Raw genomic sequence first — 20,528 nt, forward strand, 5'->3', positions numbered from 1 at the left:
CGGTATTCCGTCGCGGATTTTGGGCTTCCCATAAGAAATACACGTAAATAAGTGTTCGCCTACCGCCTATCGCTATGGTTATATTTACACACATAGGCATAAGCAAGAGCCCTTCAAAATCATTAAAATGTCACCATTATATCGATAAACAATATTTAACGATTGTTTATCAACGTGACAACAATTTAATGATGTGTCAATATTTTACAAAATTCCACAGAAACATAATACTGAAATAACCACTTGAGTTAAGGATACATACCAAACCTCCCTCCCCCATACTATCGACATTATTAGCATAAAGAATGGCACCGATTAAGTGATTCCCGAAGGCAAAAAACAGAAAACAAATGCCAAATTCCATATATTGAATATCCTTTAATATATTCGAAATTAAAGGTTTTCTTAAATGACTATTGAAAAGGAGGAGTAGTAGATGGATGACGTCTTTAAGGAATAAGGGTGACTATGTCACCATTGGCGTTTTGTATTTCGCGAATTTGTTTACCCTTCCTAAACACCAAGTCTATAAAATATTTATGAGACACAATCGCATAAAATATGGTAAGTAAACCTAGAATAGAATTGTCTACAAGGATAAAACTCTGTGGGGCCCAGCCATCAATGTCATGACATTGTTTTCCTAATAAAGGAGGTCATCTTTCGTCTTTATGACTTTACTATGAAATTGTCAGACTATGAACATTTTGTTGGTAGATTCACGTACACACACCGATATATTTATGTCCGTTGTGTAATAGAAGGACTGGCAGGCGCTTCGTGGCTTTAAGTAGCAAAGGATATAAAAGTGAAAAATTACTTTGATTTCTAGAAACAGCAAAAGAAGGGGAAAATATGAGGCTGATCCGACATGTACTTAGCCTAAAAAGCCACCGTGGTTTAATGGTTAGCATGCCCGCCTTGCATACACAGTTTCGTGGGTTCTAGCCCAGTTTCGACCAAAGACCAAAAAGTTTTTCAGCGGTGGATTATCTCACCTCAGTAATGCTGGTGACATTTCTGAGCGTTTCAAAGCTTCTCTACGTGGTTTCACTGCAATGTGGAACACCGTTCGGACTCGGCTATAAAAAGGAAGTCCCTTGTCATTGTGCTTAACATAAAATCGGGCAGTACTCAGTGATAAGAGAGAAGTTCACTACTGTGGTATCATAATGGATTGAATAGCCTAAGTGAGCCCGAAATATCGGGCTTAACGTAACCTAGCCTAAAAACCGCACTAACTGAACTACCTATTACACAACAAATATGAATTTGTACATTTTTATAAGTGTATGGACTTTTTCATACAAGAGATTAATTTTTGCATAATATATTGTTGTAAATACTTTATTTTTAATTTATATGTTTTTTAATATGTGGGCAAAGATAATTGAGAAGAAGATGCAGTCTTGTCATAGCAAAACTGAAGCACCAGAGGACTCTGCCAACAAAATATCATAAAGTTTGCGTCGACGTGTCTCTCAAATGTACTGCCGTTTGCGTCGGAAAATATCATAACATTTGTGTTTTTCATAAATTTCCGACTAAAAACCCACAAAAGCAATACCAAAACGGTTGTAGAAAATTAAAATAAAACGTATGTGTTTTTTAAAGCGAATATTCATTATGGTTTTATGTGAATATTGCCGTTTTGAATTTATTACCTGGGCAGAGCTGCTTTGGAAAAAATTGACAAATAAAACAATTTTTTTCTCATAGCCCTCTACACCTTGACATTTGTTTTCTCTTTATAAGAGCACAATGCTTCATCTTGGGAGCCACCGTGGTGCAATGGTTAGCATGCCCGCCTTGCATACACAAGGTCGTGGGTTCGATTCCTGCTACGACCGAACACCAAAAAGTTTTTCAGCGGTGGATTATCCTACCTCAGTAATGCTGGTGACATTTCTGAAGGTTTCAAAGCTTCTCTAAGTGGTTTCACAGGAATGTGGAACGCCGTTCGGACTCGGCTATAAAAAGGAGGTCCCTTGTCATTGAGCTTAACATGGAATCGGGCAGCACTCAGTGATAAGAGAGAAGTTCACCACTGTGGTATCACAATGGACTGAATAGTCTAAGTGAGCCTGATACATCGGGCTGTCACATAACCTAACCTAACCTAACCTTCATCTTGTTATACTCAATTATCTTTCATGTGGGCCCTTTTCAGCGTTGCCAGAATTGTTTCACAAAAAACCGCTAGATTTTTTACTCGTAGAATTTTTTATTCTCGTTGGTAAAATTAAAATTTTTATTTTTCATCCCTGCTAAAAGGTTGATAAAGTTGGCACATTTTCATTTTTTTTATAAAAGGTTGGCGGATAAGTCCCCGGTCTGACACATAGAAGGCGTCGCTAGTATTAAATGCATATTATTTTTATATAGTACCAACCTTCAAATGGAAAAAAAGGAATTTCGTGTTTTGATAAAATACTGTTTTCTGAAGGGAAAAAATACGGTGGAAGCAAAAACTTGGCTTGATAATGACTTTCCGGATTCTGCCCTTGGGAAATCAACAATAATTGATTGGTATGCAAAATTCAAGCATGGTGAAATGAGCACGGAGGACGGTGAACGCAGTGGACGCCGAAAGAGGTGGTTACCGACGAAAACATCAAAAAAATCCACAAAATGATTTTGAATGACCGTAAAATGAAATTGATTGAGATAGCAGAGGCCTTAAAGATATCAAAGGAACGTGTTGGTCATATCATTCATCAATATTTGGATATGCGGAAAGCTCTGTGCAAAATTGGTGCCGCGTGAGCTCACATTTGACCAAAAACAACAATGTGTTGATGATTCTGAGCGGTGTTTGCAGCTGTTAACTCGTAATACACCCGAGTTTTTCCGTCGATATGTGACAATGGATGAAACATGGCTCTATCACTACACTCCTGAGTCCAATCGACAGTCGGCTGAGTGGACAGCGACCGGTGAACCGTCTCCGAAGCGTGGAATGACTCAAAAGTCCGCTGGCAAAGTGATGGCCTCTGGTTTTGGGATGCGCATGGAATAATTTTTATCGATTATCTTGAGAAAGGAAAAACCATCAACAGTGACTATTATATGGCGTTATTGGAGCGTTTGAAGGTCGAAATCGCGGCAAAACGGCCCCATATGAAGAAGAAAAAAGTGTTGTTCCACCAAGACAACGCACCGTGCCACAATTCATTAAGAACGATGGCAAAAATTCATGAATTGGGCTTCGAATTGCTTCCCCACCCAACGTATTCTCCAGATCTGACCCCAGCGACTTTTTCTTGTTCTCAGACCTCAAAAGGATGGTCGCAGGGAAAAAATTTGGCTGCAATGAAGAGGTGATCGCAGAAACTGAGGCCTATTTTGAGGCAAAACCGAAGGAGTACTACCAAAATGGTATCAAAAAATTGGAAGGTCGTTATAATCGTTGTATCGCTCTTGAAGGGAACTATGTTGAATAATAAAAACGAATTTTGACAAAAAAATGTGTTTTTCTTTGTTAGACCGGGGACTTATCAGCCCACCTGTTATACATATATGAGTAAAATAAATACCGTGGTACCCCCGCGATGCACTTGATACACTCAAAAAAAGTTTACTTGAATCCACAGATTTTGACCTTCCCATAAGGATTTTGGTATTGATTCCGAGCCAAAGAAGTGGAGAATTGAAGTAAGGATACATTTAAGACACGATTCTGTTTTGAAGTTGAGTTTTGCGTACTGGATTGCAGGATTTTTTTTTTTTAAATTATTCGTTTTGTCAGCTTTATTCTTCATGTGCCACCAAAGTCCTTTTAAATCGTGTTAGCGACAATTTGAATTGCCAAATTCAGATTCGACTTCATGTAGAAATTTCCCAGCAAAAAAATTTGGAAGTTCTTCCATAGGCACAACTTTAAAAGCACTTCCAGAAGATGTACTCCCAATGATGTTCTTTATTTTAACTACACACACGGATGAAAAAGACTGTTTTTCATATGTTTGGCTATAAACATTATATGTTTGGAACACAAATTTTTAAACACAATATTTTTGAGTGCAAGCATATAATGTTAATAAACTACCATAACATGTTTGGGACATATATGTTAATATGTTAGAACATATTATGTTTGGGACATAAAATGTTTGTAAATATAATAAGCTTGGATGCAAACATATATTAATTTAGAAATAGCCTATAAACATATATGTGTTTAGAAGCTGGAGCGCTTTTTAACAGGGAGCGATATTGAATTAAGTTGGTGGTTGTTGCTTGTTATTACAAAATTAACATTTTATTTTTCCTTGGGCAATTGATCAGCTACTTCTTTGATCCTTACAAACTGTGTGGTCCGCTGTTCGAATCCCCGTCCGGCAAAAGGTAAAATTAAAATAAAAAAAATCATACAATTGAATAATTTCTTCTACAATGTTTGTATTACAGAAAAAGGGGCTAAGAACTAAAAAATCTCTTGGAAGGGAGAAAGATGTGGGGGAATATACAATTGGGCAGAAACAAAATTTTGAGCATTCAGGTCGAAAACCTATGTTGTTAGCACCTATATTACCTGTTTATTTTCATAATTCATTATGATTGTAAATATATAAATAAATAAATAAAATTTTGAGCACAATATTGTTTGGGAGAATTTTTTTTAAGCATATAATATTTTTGGGTGCAAAATGCTTCCAAACATATTATATGTTCACATAATAACATATTGTTTTTTGGAAGACAACATTATTGAATTTGGATTCAAAAATACAAAATGTTTGGAACTTAGACTACCCAAACATATATTGTTTAGACCAATATGCTTTCAAACATATTATATATTGGAAGAGATCAAACATATAAATGTTTGGGCAATACCCAAAAATATATATGCTTGAAGCAAAATATGTTTGGGAGTATATGTTACAGAAGCGATTTTTTGTGAGCGTGCAGGAAGTTCTTTTCATTAAATTTTTTATAATATGCATTTTCCATATTTTTAATGGGTAATTGTAATTTTTTTGTTTCAAATTGGTTAAAAACAGTTTAAGAATGCATAAAATGGTGCAAATTATTTAAATTTTTGTCGAAAAAAATGCTAAATACAATCTGAAAAAATTGTGAATTTTTGAAAATGTTTGAATTCGAATCACACCTAAAGAAGTGATGCAAATTCAGTGCATCGGCTGTTGGAATGGAGGACTTCCGTCCTATGACAAGCCCATGTTAAATTCATCGCTTCTGCGTCAATTTTGCACAACTTCCGGATCCAAAAAGAACATTTTCATTACTTTTTTGGCGACGCTTTTTTTGCTAGGTAGCTATGCTTCAAGTAAAAACCGTCTTTAAAATATTGAAAAACATCTCCTATTTCAATAGGCTTTTTTGCTTTGTAATCAAGATTTTTCATATTAAGATACCCATTTTTAAGTCCAATCGCCTACCAAAAAAGATGAAAGGACTTCATTGAAAGTTTATCGTCTTTTGGACAAGGAAAAAATCAGAGAAAAGCGCCTTCTATGCTAAGAAAAATTCGCATTCGTATTTTAAGGACATGAAATCTTTTGTCTCATGACAATATTTTTTTTAGTGTATGAAAAGAATATACAATATAACAGTGATAAATACGTCCGATTGCGATGAGAAAGATCCTATTTGACGCTTTGCTAGACATGGTCATCGCCAGTAGAGTCGCCCTAGCCTTCACAGAAAAAAATATTTTTTTCTTCAATCACGAAATTATTGATCCAATTGATTTTTAATTGAAATGTCTTCAATCACAAAAATGATAGCATCAATCACCAATGTCAATTAAAAAGATAATTGTTCCAATTAAAAAAAAATAATTGATACAATTAATTTCTGTGATTGATTTTTGTTTCAATTAAAAAAAATGTTAAATCAATTAAATTTTTAATTGAATATTATTTAAAATTCTATTAAAATTTTAATGGGAACAATTTTGGTGATATATTTTTTCCGTTTAATTATCGTTTTCAAGATATCGATAAGACTTTGCTTCCATTCTTCATGAAATTTGATATTACTAAGTTTTTGGTACAATGGAAAATATCAAACACTAATTCGTCCGAATTTTGGGTCTTTTTCACAATAGGTCAAATTTCACATGTCAGGAAATACCCCAATAAAACCATGACAATCCGTATGACAAGTGGGCATGCTAACCATTTTATCCTGGCGAATGTCTTTCATAAGCATAAAGGAAAAGCTCTTCCACAAAATAAAATTTGAAGCTGATTCAGTACAATTTCAAGAGTGATATTTATTATCCCTGATACACTACAAATATAGAATAAGCACGCAAAGAAAAAAGCGGGTACTGCAAAAGTCGTTCTTTTGTTTCTTGAATTTCTTCGAAAAGTTCAAACCCTTATCACAAAAAAAATTGTTATTAAATTTTTATTTTTGCAATAAAAAAAATTAAAATTTTTATTCTAAAATTACGGTCCACTTCGTTTCTAACTTTGTCTTAACTTAGACAAATTTTTGAGGTTTCGTACACTCAAAACAAGGTTTATGTGGATCCAAAGATTTTGACATTCCCTTAAGGATTTTGGTATTGATTCCGAGCCAAAGTTGTGGCTTCTTTAAAATGAAGACATTTTTAGGGACATATCTTGCTTTAAATCTGGGTTCAATAAAATTAGGATACAAATCTCTTTTATCGAATTTTCATTCTCTTTTCGCGGTACTTTAATAAAGTTATTCACATACAAACAAATGCCAGTTTAAATATCGAAATTATAACAGATTTTTCAAAGTAAAAATTGTTTTTTTAATACCGTGGATTGTAGCGTTTTTATCTTAGGTCTAAGGGTTTAATATTTCAGTCAATTTAAAGACGATTTCTTTGGCCTTAGTTCAAAGACATACGAGGGACGGAAATTTGCAAAAAATTGTGTCCTAAATTCAATAAAAAAATTGAAGCAACGATTATAATTTTTATTTTAATTAAAATTTTATTATTTAAAAAAATTATGCAATTTAGGTTGCGTAATGTTTAATATCATATCATATTTCTTTCAGTGTAGTAAACATTTAATACAGTGGTATAGAATGCCGAATAACCCTTCGAAATGTTGCGAAAAATTTTGGAAATCATAATATTTCTGTTTGTAAAAATCGCATTTGGTACATTGTTTGTAAAAAAGGGCCCGACTAAAATGGTTTGTGTCCTTTAAACATGGTTTGTGTCTATTTAACTAGGCTTTTATATCCCCCATAATGTGGTCCATAAATAGAACTGATTCCCTGGGTTTCTTGTTTGCGCCTAAGGGCTATGACGATCATTATCAGTTGATGACAATAACAGTGGTTAGTGTGTTGGCTTACAAACAGTGATGCCAGCTCCCGAAGGGCAAAATGCCCAAAAATAAATTATAAATTCTAACATACCAGTTCCCATCACAAAAACTATTCCAGCCAGCTAAAAATCAATGTACTACTAAAAAACAAAAAAACCCAAAGAATCATTATAGAACTTTTGGGTGTTGATTTGATTTAAAGCATTTTTACTTTTATGAAATTATGAACCTCTATCCAAGTGTATAGCTTTATATTTTTTAATGCTTATTTTAAAATTTAAAAATATGTTTTTTCAGAGGAGAAAATAAGTGTTTCAACATTAAATTTGGAAATGATAATATTGCACTTAAAAAATATTGTCGTGAGACCAAAGATTTCATGTCCTTAAAATACGAATGCGTTTTTTGCTTAGCATAGAAGACGCATTTCTCTGATATAAAGTTTTTTTCCTTGTCCGAAAGACGATGAACTTTTCTATAAAGTCGTTTTTTCTTTGTAATTAAGTGATTCAAATTGAAAATGGGTATCTTAAAATAAAAGAAAATTTTGTTTGACTAAGGTCAACTTGTCTTTAATAATTATGAACAATTCTTCAAAATTAAAGAAATTGTCTTTAAATTTGTTGTCTTTTTGCATCTTGACAACAAAGCAAAAAAGCGTTTAAAAATAGGAGACTTTCTTCAACACTTTATTTTAAAGACGATTTTTACTTGAGACATAGCCAAATTTCTACTTAAAGTCGAAACTGAATTTGAAAATTTAGGTTGTCGTTAACACGCTTTTAAACGGCTTTAATTGCACATGAAGAAAAAAATAGAAAAACGAATAAATTATAATTTGCTGCCTAGAATCAAGTACGCAAAACTTAAATTTAAAAGATAATTTTGTCTTAAAAGTATCCTTACTTCAATTGTCCGCTTCTTTGGCTCGGAATCAATACCAAAACCATTAATGTAAAGACAAAATCTTTGGAACCGCGCATGCTTCTTTTCAGTGTAGGAGGAGGTCTGATTCTTATTTCAATTATGAGTCATTTTGTGAGTTTAATACAAATGTTTTTAATGACATCTTTATCAAGTTCAGAAATTCTGCACTCGTCTCCAGACTTTTAAAAAGAATAGCCTAAATAAAAATCAAATTCTATATTTGGCAATATAGTTGAGTTTCTTAAGATTTTGACAGTCTAATCAGAATTTTTGTATGAAAAGATTTCGCCACTTAAACTCAATACTGCTCAAATTAAAAAAAGCACTAAATGAAAACGTCAGAAGGCACCATGTTGATGCTTTTTTGAAAATCAAAAAGCACTAAATTTGGTGCTAAAGGTACCAAATTGGCATCACTGCTTACAATTTGTATGGTCCGCGGTTCGATTTTCAGTTTGGACGAAAGACAAAATATAAACAATGTACAAAATCGAATAATTTCTTCTAAAAAGTGCTGAGAAATCAAACATCTATAAATAAAACAAGTGGAAGTGAGAAATATATGAGGGAGATTCCAAAGAGACAAAGTTCTTTTCTGACTGTAATTTTGGAAAAATATATTTTTTTTAATGTTTTCAAAAATTAACATTTTGAAACAAAGGTTTGATCTTTACGAAGTAATTAGAAAAACGATTAGAAAAGAACATCGTTTGTGATACCCGTTTTCCAAACTTTTTTCTTTGCCTTAACTTCCCAAAAACTGTATTTGTTTTAAAAAAGCCGCATCTTTGGCTCGGAATCAACACCAAAATAATTAGTGTAACCGGGCAATTTTTTTCTTTCAGTGTAGATACCGGGGAGATTGATAAGTCTCTACAAGAGGACCCGGCATCTTCTTTGCCCATATCGTGTTCAATGGATCACTATTTATTTAATTTTCCCTGAAGAAGAATAAAGTACACATTCCCATCTAAGCCGTAAGCTAACATTTACTCATTAAGAACATACGGGTTCGTTTTATCATGCTCCACACACATGCATAATTGATTAATTAATTTGTTAAGGAATTTATTTGCTTTCCTTTTCAATAGAAGAAAGTTCATACATCAGTGTCTCTATATCCGTTTCATCTATCCATTTGTAATCTATGTTACAAGTATGTATGTCTGTTAATTTATTTACGAGGGAATTTTCTCCAAAGACTTTTTTTAACATGAACAACTTTGAAAATGGTAAGTCCTCAAATCGGGTTATCCTGAAGGATACACTTTTTATTCCAATATTGGAAATGAAAACGGTAACAAAATATTCCTCGACGGTGGCTCTTTAATATAAATTATTATGGCTTTGATCCTTTGGGTCTTATACTTCCAAGTTCTAGAGGGAAGGAAAAGACTATATTACGTTATGTTTTTCATTTCTAATCTATATTTTTAATGTGACACTCATAATATTGCACACCACGTGAAAAAAAATATTCGGAATTTGCTTACTAAGTTCTTATGACTATAACCCTTTAATTAAAATTTCAACAGCTACGTACCAGGATACCCACGCGCCTGTCGTCCTCTTTCCCGTCCATAAGAAAACCGACAACATTAAAACGAACTGGAAGTGAATGAAAGTGCTATCTGTGCTTGGGGACTGAGTTCACCAGCATTGCTGCCTTGCTAATACAGTTTTTCATTAAATTTGGAGTCATACGAACAAAATAGCTGCTTACAATTTTCATAAAATGATTTTCCACTAGAAAATATTAACGGAAACCAGGAAAATTGTTATGGTTCTATTTCCTATTTCACAGTCCTTACTTTGCTGAAGGTTAAACATTTGCTCAAAATGAATTCTACGTTATGGTTTATGGTTATACACACAAGGATATTTAATTTCCCTAGTCCACCAATGGTATAAGGTTTTGCATAAAATATTCCAAACTATTCCAAGGAGTTTTTTGAAATTGTTATACTATGCAAAATTAAAATTTCAAACTACTTTGACCTTATTCTGTGCAATAGTCAATAAGATATGTTACATTTTTTAGGGTACGACAACAGGGCAGCCAGATGAAACTTCTAATCGGTGATTCTACTTACACTCAAAAAATAGTTAAGGGAAAATTTTGACCTTACCTTAAAGATTTTGGTATTGATTTCGAGGTGCGGATTCTTTAAAATAAGAATATTTTTTAGGAAGCTACCTATCTTTAAATCTAGATTCTAAAAATTAGAATACCGATCTCATTTATCGAATTTTTATTTCAAATTCATTTTAAAATCCACATTATGACATATACTTCAAAGTAAAAATATATTCTTAATTCCAAATAAAATTTAAACCGAAGATGCAAAATCCTCATAACAACTATTAGCCTATTTTTGAACCTTTTTTATTTTTAATCCATTTGATTCTATATATCACTTTATTTCTTTAAATCAAATATTTTGTTCATTACTTTATGGGAAAACTGGCCTTACTTCGAAGACAATGCGACTTTAACGAAGGTATGCAAATTTTAAAGATTGGTTTGTGTCCTAAATTTAGAGAAGGAAATGAAGCTTCTTTTAATTAAAATTTCTTTAGTTTAAAGAAATTTGTCCTTAATATTGTATAAATTTAGGTTGCATAATCTTTAATATTAGGTCAATACTTTTTACAGTGTACACTGAAAAAAATATCTACGTGATATTAAACATTACGCAACCTAAATTTTAGGATGCGAAATTTACAAACTATCAAGGACAAATTTCAAATTTTGAAATTAATTCAAAATTTCTTTTTCTTTAATTTGTTTCTTTACTTTAGGGCCTTAGTTTATAAAATTTGTGTACCTCCGTTAAAGTCGCATGTGTTTGAACTAAGGCCTTAAAGTAAAGAAACTACTTTTTGATTTAAAGAAATTGTCCTTAAATTAACTAAAATATTGAAACTTTAGATTTAAGATAAAAACGCTTCAAATATAGGCTAAGAGGATTATTTTGAGGATTTAGCGTCTTTGATTTAAATTTTTTTTTGAATTAAGAAAACATTCTTTTACTTTGAAGTATTCGTTATAATTTGGATTTTTAAACTGGCATTTGTTTGTACACTCAAAAAAAGTGAACTCTCTATTTCACTAAAGCCCATTTAACTTTATTTTAGTTCATGGAATTATTATGTTTCGAGAAAGTTTCCTTTAATCTAATAATTTTTTGCGTACGTGTTAAATGAACTAAAAAACGGGGAAAAATTATACACAAATTAAGCAAAGAGATTTACTAAATTCGTACTTCTCACAAAATAGTTTATTAATTCTTTAAATTTGTAAATTTCACCAAATATGCTTCCATCATGAACTTCGTATGTCACTAAAGACATTCTTGTATTTTTTAACTCCTCTTTTTTCCTTCAAACTACAAGTGAAAAAAATAATTATGTGTAATAAATTTTTTTCAATTTGTCAAAAAATATTTGCTTATTTTTGTGATATCGGCATGATCTTAGCGATTACAATGTTGTTTAGTTAACATTTTCTGAAAATATTCAAAATTTTCTAAAATTAACAAAAAGTTTTCTTCCTGGTGGGTTCACTGTTTTTTCAGTGTACGTAAGTACCTTTATTAATAAGCCGCGAAAAGACAATGAAAATTTTATAAAATTTAATTTTAATTTTATTGGTCCTAGATTTAAAGTCACATGGATCGCTAAAAAATTTCAGTATTTTGAAGAAGCCGCATGTTTGGCTCGGAATCAATACCAAAATCCTTAAGGGAAGGTCAGAATCTTTGGATCCAAGTAAACTTTTTTTTAGTGTAGGTACGAAAAAAACTAATTTATTAAATTAAAAAATAAACCGAAGTAAACATCCTGGGTGTTTTTAAAACGGATCGATATTTATTAGGAATGTATTTAGACCATGGAATTCCCTTGGGCATACAGCGCTATTACACCCAGAGAAGGAATATGATCACCTCAGTAGCATTTTTGTTGCAAAAATATTCTTTTCTCGTCAATAATAACATGCTTTCCGCAATCAGATACATAATCTCCCAGTAAAGAACATGGTTTTGACAAACATGCTACATGTTTTCCGTGAAAATGTAACATTTTGCTCTTGGAACATGGTTGGGGTGATCACATTCCTTCAGTGAATTTAAGGACGGTTTCTTTAAATCAAAAATGAGTTTCTTTACTTTAAGGAAAATTTGCCTTATTTGCCGACTTTGCCGGAGGGACGCAAAATTTCCAAAGTTCGTGTCCTACATTTAGTAAAAAAAAATTAATCAAAGAATATAAACTTTATTTTAATTAAAATTTCTTTATTTTAAAGAAATTTGTCCTTGATGTTTTGTAAATTGCGCATCCTAAAATGTAGGTTACGTAATCTTTAATATCACGTAAATATTATTTTTCAGTGCACTGCTCAGTGATCTCGTAAAGAGATGTACAACAGCATATAGCCGTTTTCGACTTAAGGAACACAGAGTCCAAGGATTTTATTGCAAATTGCGTAAAACAAATGGAAAAATATAATCTAAAAAAGGGAATAAATAAGTGAATTGTGTCTCAATTTTATCCTTAGAGCTCCGCTCCGCTTCTTTAATATCAGAGTTATTAATGTAAAGAACGTTTTTTTCCGTGATGGCAAAAATACCCTAGTATAACAGGTTGGCTGATAAGTCCCCGGTCTAACAAAGAAAAACACATTTTTTTGTCAAAATTCGATTTTATTATTTAACATAGTTCCCTTCAAGAGCAATACAACGATTATAACGACCTTCCAATTTTCGGCGATCACCTCTTCATTGCAGCCAAATTTTTTCCCTGCGAGCGTCCTTTTGAGGTCTGAGAACAAGAAAAAGTCGCTGGGGGAGAATTTTTGCGATCGTTCTCAATGACTTGTGGCACGGTGCATTGTCTTGGTGGAACAACATTTTTTTCTTCTTCATATGGGGCCGTTTTGCCGCGATTTCGACCTTCAAACGCTCCAATAACGCCATATAAAGGGTGATACGGTCAAAATTTGGTCAATATAAACTTGACGTATTTCTTTCAATTTTGCATTTAAAAAACCTCATTTTGAAGGTGTGTGTGTGTAGAATGTTGCTCCTATTTTGATTTTGGAATTCACTCTTCAGTTGTCAAAATGCCGTCCAAGCAAGAGGAGCAGCGTATCAAAATTTTGCTCGCGAATCGCGAAAATCCGAGCTACTCGCAAGCAAAGCTGGCAAAATCGTTAAAAGTTGCCAAATCAAACGTTACAAATGTAATTAAGGTGTTGGGGAACGTTTGTCGACAGCCAGGAAGTCTGGATAGGGGGGAAATCGAAAACCGGAAGCCGCTGAGACGATAAAGAGAGTTGCCGGTAGTTTCAAGCGAAACCCTAACCTCTCTCTCCGAGATGCCGCAAATAAGCTGGGTGTATCGTCTACAACCGTGCATCGAGCCAAAAAACGAGCCGGACTATCGACTTACAAGAAGGTAGTGACTCCAAATCGCGATGATAAACAAAATACGACGGCCAAAGCGCGATCCCGGAGGCTGTACACAACGATGCTGACGAAGTTTGACTGCGTGGTAATGGACGACGAAACCTACCTCAAAGCCGACTACAAGCAGCTTCCGGGACAGGAGTTTTATACGGCAAAAGGAAGGGGAAAGGTAGCAGATATTTTCAAGCGCATAAATCTGTCAAAGTTCGCAAAGAAATATCTGCTTTGGCAAGCCATCTGTACCTGTGGCTTGAAAATCAGCATTTTCATAGCTTCCGGGACTTTCAACCAAGAAATTTACGTGAAAGAGTGTTTGAATAAACGTCTGCTGCCTTTCCTGAAGAAAAACACGGTTGTTCCGTACTGTTTTGGCCGGATTTGGCATCTTGCCATTACGGTAAAAAGGCCATTGAGTGGTACGCCGCCAACAACGTGCAGGTGGTTCCCAAGGACAAGAACCCTCCCAACACGCCAGAGCTCCGCCCAATTGAGAAATACTGGGCTATTGTCAAGCGGAACCTAAAGAAGACCAAAAAAACTGCTAAGGACGAGCAACAAACAACAAGGCAAACTGGCTTTCTGCGGCGAAGAAGGTGGACAAGGTGGCTGTACAAAATCTGATGGCAGGTGTCAAGCGTGAGGCCCGGCAATTCGGATTTGGAAAAGCGAAAGCCTAACTGAATATTTTTCCTGAATTTTATACTAATTGAACTTGAAAAAAAAATATAATTTGATTTTTTAAATAAACGATTTCACCGATTTACACGCGTTTTCCCTTGACCAAGTTTTGACCGTATCACCCTTTACATAGTCACTGTTGATGGTTTTTCCCTTCTCAAGATAATCGACAAAAAAATTATTATATGCGCATCCCAAAAAACAGAGGTCATTACTTTACCAGCGGACTTTTGAGTCTTTCCACGCTTCGGAGACGGTTCACCGGTCGCTGTCCACTCAGCCGACTGTCGATTGGGCTCAGGAGTGTAGTGATGGAGCCATGTTTCATCCATTGTCACATATCGACGGAAAAACTCGGGTGTATTACGAGTTAACAGCTGTTTTGGTCAAATGTGAGCTCGCGCGACACCCATTTTGCACAGAGTTTCCGCATATCCAAATATTGATGAATGATATGACCAACACGTTCCTTTGATATCTTTAAGGCCTCTGCTATCTCGATCAACTTCATTTTACGGTCATTCAAAATCATTTTGTGGATTTTTTGATGTTTTCGTCGGTAACCACCTCTTTCGGGCGTTAACCGTCCTCCGTGCTCATTTCATTTCACCACGCTTGAATTTTGCATACCAATCAATTATTGTTGATTTCCCTGGGGCAGAGTATTGTTTCCCTTTAGAAAACACGAAATTCCTTTTTTTCCATTTGTTTTCACAATAACAAAATTTGCTTCACAAAAGACGCTCTATCTCACAAACTAATCGACTTACAGACGTCAAAATTTGACACGATTCATTTGAAGGTTGGTACTATATAAAAATAATATGCATTTAATTCTAGCGACGCCATCTATGTGTCAGACCGGGGACTTATCAGCCAACCTGTTAAATGCCAAATCTAGCATTTACGCTCTAGTGAGCCCCATCTTTAATACGAATTTTTAAGTTCGCTATCGCAGTGCAATATTAGAAATGGCAAACTATGAGAGCTGTAATATTGCAACAAATGAAACTCAAGCTGCCAAACAATTCCTTGGGCGGTGTCTCTCTGAAAGGGCTAAGTAATTCAATACTCACACATTGTCTTCCACAAGAGAGGTACTGATGAAAAGTTGGTTCTCAGAAATCGCGATCTAACATCTGGTTTAAAGATTCATACCCCTCCGATTTGAAGATTTATTGCGATTTCAGATTGCGAATATCGGAACAGGGAAGATTTTAGTTATATTAACTAAACAAGGAGAAAACAATTGTACACAAAAGAAGAATTTCGATTTTCGTAAATTTTACGGTGCTAAATAGATTATTGCAATTTTTAACTGTTTTTTTTTCTTTCCTTCAAAATGCGAAATTTTCTTTAACGAGAGAAATCGGCTTGATATTTTAGCCAGTTTATACAGTTTAGTTACAATTTTCTGAAATTAAGCTAAATTTTCCTTCCTTCCTGGTGGGTTCACTGTTTTTTGAGTGCATCATATTCTAGATGTTAAATAATAAAAGTCCTAAGTTTCTTTCGAGTCGCCCCCCATTAACATGTACACAGTATTACAAGCGCCCATATGTATGCTATAGATAATGTTGATGATGTACAAAACCAATGAAGGATAAATGTGGCGCGGCAAAAAAGTATACCAAGTACAAAGAAAACAAAAATATTTATGCAAAGGTATGTGTGCCGACAATGTCCTTGAAAACCTTACCTATAGGTTAAATGCAACCATTCACCAGCCGTCGTCACTTCATGTTGTAAAGACAATCAAACGGCAAGGATACCATACAACGCACTTTTTCAGCTTTTTTGATTTAAGGGGCATTTTGCTCTCTTTCTCTGTCTCTCGTGAACTCTCTTGGGTTAACTAAAATTTACTTTATTACTGTTAGTACTAACACATGTTGAGGAAACAGAGAGAGAGAGAATGTGTTTATGTACTTTGAGAATAGAGAATATAATTTGGCAACCATAGAAAAAATTATATTAAAACGAATAAAACAAAAGTTTTTATGATGCATTTGGAGTAAATACACTTACCTTAATTTAATAGCAATGTAGTTTCAAATATTTGTTCTAGACAATCAAAGTTGAGACGGTTATTCAAAGATGTTTCACTTTGCTCGTTGGTTTCTTAGAACGGAAGGACTCAATATAAGGATGTTTCTTGTACAAACTAAGCACATATACCACAAACACAAATATGGACACAAATTATTTTCATAAAAACTTTTACATAGAAACCCAAAAATTAATGCCTAATTTATATTAGCAAGTGTAGTACTAATAATAATTTGAATACGATTCTAGCTTCATTAGACAAAAAACACTTTAAATTCCATTAACTAGGATACTGTTGGCATAGGATTTCCTTTGGAAGTGTTTTTGTTTTTATTGCATTTTGTGGTATACACAGTAAAAGGGATAGGCAACGATAATACAGTATGCGAACAAAAATTAGGAACACAAAAACATTTAAAAACGAAAACAAAAACAAAAAACAACTGATTGCTACTTTTAAAGTAGCCCTGATTTGAGGAAAAGAATTACAAAAATACTTGCAATAGAAGTATATATTGCCTAAACGGACGAAACCAAATGGATGAAAACGGTTTAAATAAGATCCGAATGTATTGGACATCCTCAAGAAATTTGGATCGTAATAATGTGAGATGCTTATCCACTTCCGATTCGTTATCACATCGAATTGTTGTTTACTAAAAACAAGGCATTGTGCATTTTATGGAAAATGTTAACTGAAGCAGTTTGCTAATGTTTTTGCAATAATCAACTTGGTTCTACCAAAGAAAATAATCCAGTGAGTTCAGCGGTAAGAACTAGAAGTACCTACATGTAGTAGATATTTTAGTTAATGTGGTATCGCAATGGACTGAATTCTAAGTGAAACTGAAAAAAGAGGGTTACCGGTAAATCTTTGTCTGAAATGTGACATGATTGTTGTAGTGATATCGGCATGTAATCAACGTTTGTTATACAGTTTAGTTAAAATTTCCTAAAATTTATTTAAAAACGACTTCATTGAAAGGTTTATCTTTTAGTTTTAATTGCTTTTAGACAATTAAACTAACTTTATGTCGGATATAAGCAAAATTCACATTCGTATTTTCAGGACATGAAATCTTTAGCCTCACGACAATATATTTTAAGTGTAACCAAATTGTTCCTTCCTGGTGGGTTCACTGGTTTTGAGTGTATGGATATGGCTATCATCATGTCTATATATTCACATAGCAGTTACGGCCATTTTCATGTAGCTCCGTTAGGCTTTAACTGCCAGTTAACAGAAAGTACATTTCAAATAACTTTGTTTTCCGGTTAACTTTAACTGAAAAATTTTCAGCAGTTAAATTTCTAACTGGTATGTGCAATATATAGGCAAGATGACAGACATGTCCATAGTATGGTTTAAAAGTTCGTTAGCTAACGGAGCACTAACGGAGCTTCATGAAAATGGGGGTTGGGAATTTAACTGCTCAAAAATGGAGAGAAAATATCTTCAAATTACTGATTGTTAACTACATGAAAATGGCCGGAAAAGTGTTGTCTTAGTTTTGTCATTTCACCGTCTGAGTTGAGTGCATTTAATTTAAAAATTAAATTAAAAATATGTTTTTTTAATTAAGAAAAATAGGCTTTACTTTAAATGTATGCACTTTATCGGAGGATCGAATCTTAAAGATAAGTAAACTAAATTTTAAAAAACTATAATTAAAAAAACTTTAAATTAACTTTAAACTTTTAAACTTTAAATTAACTTTAAATTAACTTTAAACTTTAAATTAATTTAGTTTAATGAAATTAACTTTAAGTGTTGTGTAAATTTATTATCCTAAAATTTAAGATGCTGGATCTTTCATATTAGATTTTTTTTTAGTACTTTATTGGGAGGAAATATGCCTTCAAATTCACATCGAAATTGATAAAGGAATGCCACCATCTTTATTAGAAGGAAATGAACCCTCGAATTCATACCAAAATCCTCACATTCCTCTCTCCATAAAAATATCTTTAGTATATAGGAAAATTTTAGCTACATCATCCTTATTTCTATGTAGATGGCTTTGCTCTATCATTTGTTCGCATACTGTTGCCTTCAGGCACAAATCTAAAGTGAAGAAAATAGCCTTAAAACGAAAAGTGAGCTTACACAAGAATTTCAACACCTTTCTATTGTCACTTTTGTCCACTTATTTTTGTCGGTATCTATATATTTTTTCGACAATTTTTTTTTTGTTTAATTAAAACTTTTGAAATGGTGTGAACTCGAAGTAAATTTTAAAATTTTATTTCATCACTATATTTTTCTTTTTCCCGGATGGAGCCTGATTATATTTGGTACACAATTAAAATTTTATCGCTTGGTTAGAACTTCAATTTCTTCAGAGCACAAGGCTACTATATCCGATGGCGTTTGAAAGTGAACTGGAGATTGGCCTAACAGTTAGTTATACTCTGACGTTGGTTGGTTGTGGCAACGGCGGCATCCGTCTCCCGTTACTCCATGTATTCTCATACGTCATCGTTTGTGTTCTCATATATACGGCAGAATATATGTGGAACAAAACAAAAAGGAAAAATGAAAATCTGGATAAACCTCCTCGACTACCTCACATGCGCACTGAAGCTGAATTATTTAGTGTATGGACCACCGCAGCCACAGTAATGTGGTTTCGTTTCATTTTTGCAAATAAAAATATTCCAAACTACTACAGACTCAAGTTCATGGATCAGTCTCGGCGGTGTCTAACTAAAATAAATTAATCTTGATTAAGAGTAATAAAATTAGACTAAATGAACGATAAATGCTAAACGAGACATAAGGTAATTACTTTGCTCCATTGTGACAAACTCTTGACATTCACATTATCCAAACTGATTCTAACTCTTCACTCTGGATGAGGAATTCCAAAAACCAAAATACCTAATCAAATTCATTTGAATTTTCAAAACGACTATCAAACATGATATTCCATGATTTATCATGAGCGCTATCCCATAGCTTATCATGAGAATCGCCATGGAAAATGTCATGTTAATTTGATAATCTCAAATATTCACTAGTCAATGGAGTGACTGTAGCTGAAGAAAAAATTTTATAATGGCTTTGGAAAGGAAAGTCAAACAAACAGGTGTTAAAGTACTAGTACGAGGGTTGCCTTTTATATTTCGGGATTGGGCAACCCTAGTGTTATATAAACAGACAGCTCTATCGTAAAGCTTGATATTTTTCAGGTTATACGTACTCGATGAAGCTTCCTCACGGACCAATGTTTAGCTATGGTGAATTCAAAATTCGTAAGGATCGTGTAGATTGGTTGAAAGAAATGCTCCAAAAATCGCAAATCGCAAACATTAGTAAAATATTTTAGTTAAAATTGTATAAAATAAACCTACATTTTCTTTCATGGTGGTTTTTTGTGGGTTTGCCATACAAACATTGGTCCGTATCGTATTTATAAATATATACATATTCCCCCTAACGCTAGATTGCTCTTGTTGACCCTTCATCTGATCCTGTTTAAGTATATCATTATCTCCGTTCGCGTATTTATAATAAGTATGTCTCAAACATTTTATCAAAGATCAATGACCGTACACGTAACAGGTTGGCTGATAAGTCCCCGGTCTGACACATAGATGGCGTCGCTACTATTAAATGCATATTATTTTTATATAGTACCAACCTTCAAATGATTCGTGTCAAAATTTGACGTCTGTAAGTCAATTAGTTTGTGAGATAGAGCGTCTTTAGTGAAGCAACTTTTGTTATTGTGAAAAAAATGGAAAACAGGAATTTCTTGTTTTGATAAAATACTGTTTTCTGAAGGGAAAAATACGGTGGAAGCAAAAACTTGGCTTGATAATGAGTTTCCGAACTCTGCCCCAGGGAAATCAACAGTAATTGATTGGTATGCAAAATTCAAGCGTGGTGAAATGAGCACGGAGGACGGTGAACGCAGTGGACGCCCGAAAGAGGTGGTTATCGACGAAAACATCAAAAAATCCACAAAATGATTTTGAATGACCGTAAAATGAAGTTGATCGAGATAGCAGAGGCCTTAAAGATATCAAAGGAACGTGTCGGTCATATCATTCATCAATATTTGGATATGCGGAAGCTCTGTGCAAAATTGGTGCCGCGCGAGCTCACATTTGACCA

The 20,528-nt window shown here is 33.7% G+C and overlaps 1 protein-coding gene across 1 annotated transcript in view; it reads right to left on the reverse strand.

The window, feature by feature from the left end:
• LOC142240679 (snake venom 5'-nucleotidase) overlaps positions 1-16,517 on the reverse strand; it is a 102,692-nt gene extending 86,175 nt beyond the window's left edge. Inside the window, exon 1 of the mRNA XM_075312385.1 lies at positions 16,388-16,517. The gene's annotated coding sequence lies outside the window, so the exon portion shown is untranslated. The remainder of the gene's footprint in view (positions 1-16,387) is intronic.
• Between the last annotated feature and the right edge of the window lie 4,011 nt (positions 16,518-20,528).

Source organism: Haematobia irritans, chromosome 5 (genome assembly GCF_050003625.1).
Source record: "Haematobia irritans isolate KBUSLIRL chromosome 5, ASM5000362v1, whole genome shotgun sequence".
NCBI classification, from domain to species: Eukaryota; Metazoa; Arthropoda; class Insecta; order Diptera; family Muscidae; genus Haematobia; species Haematobia irritans.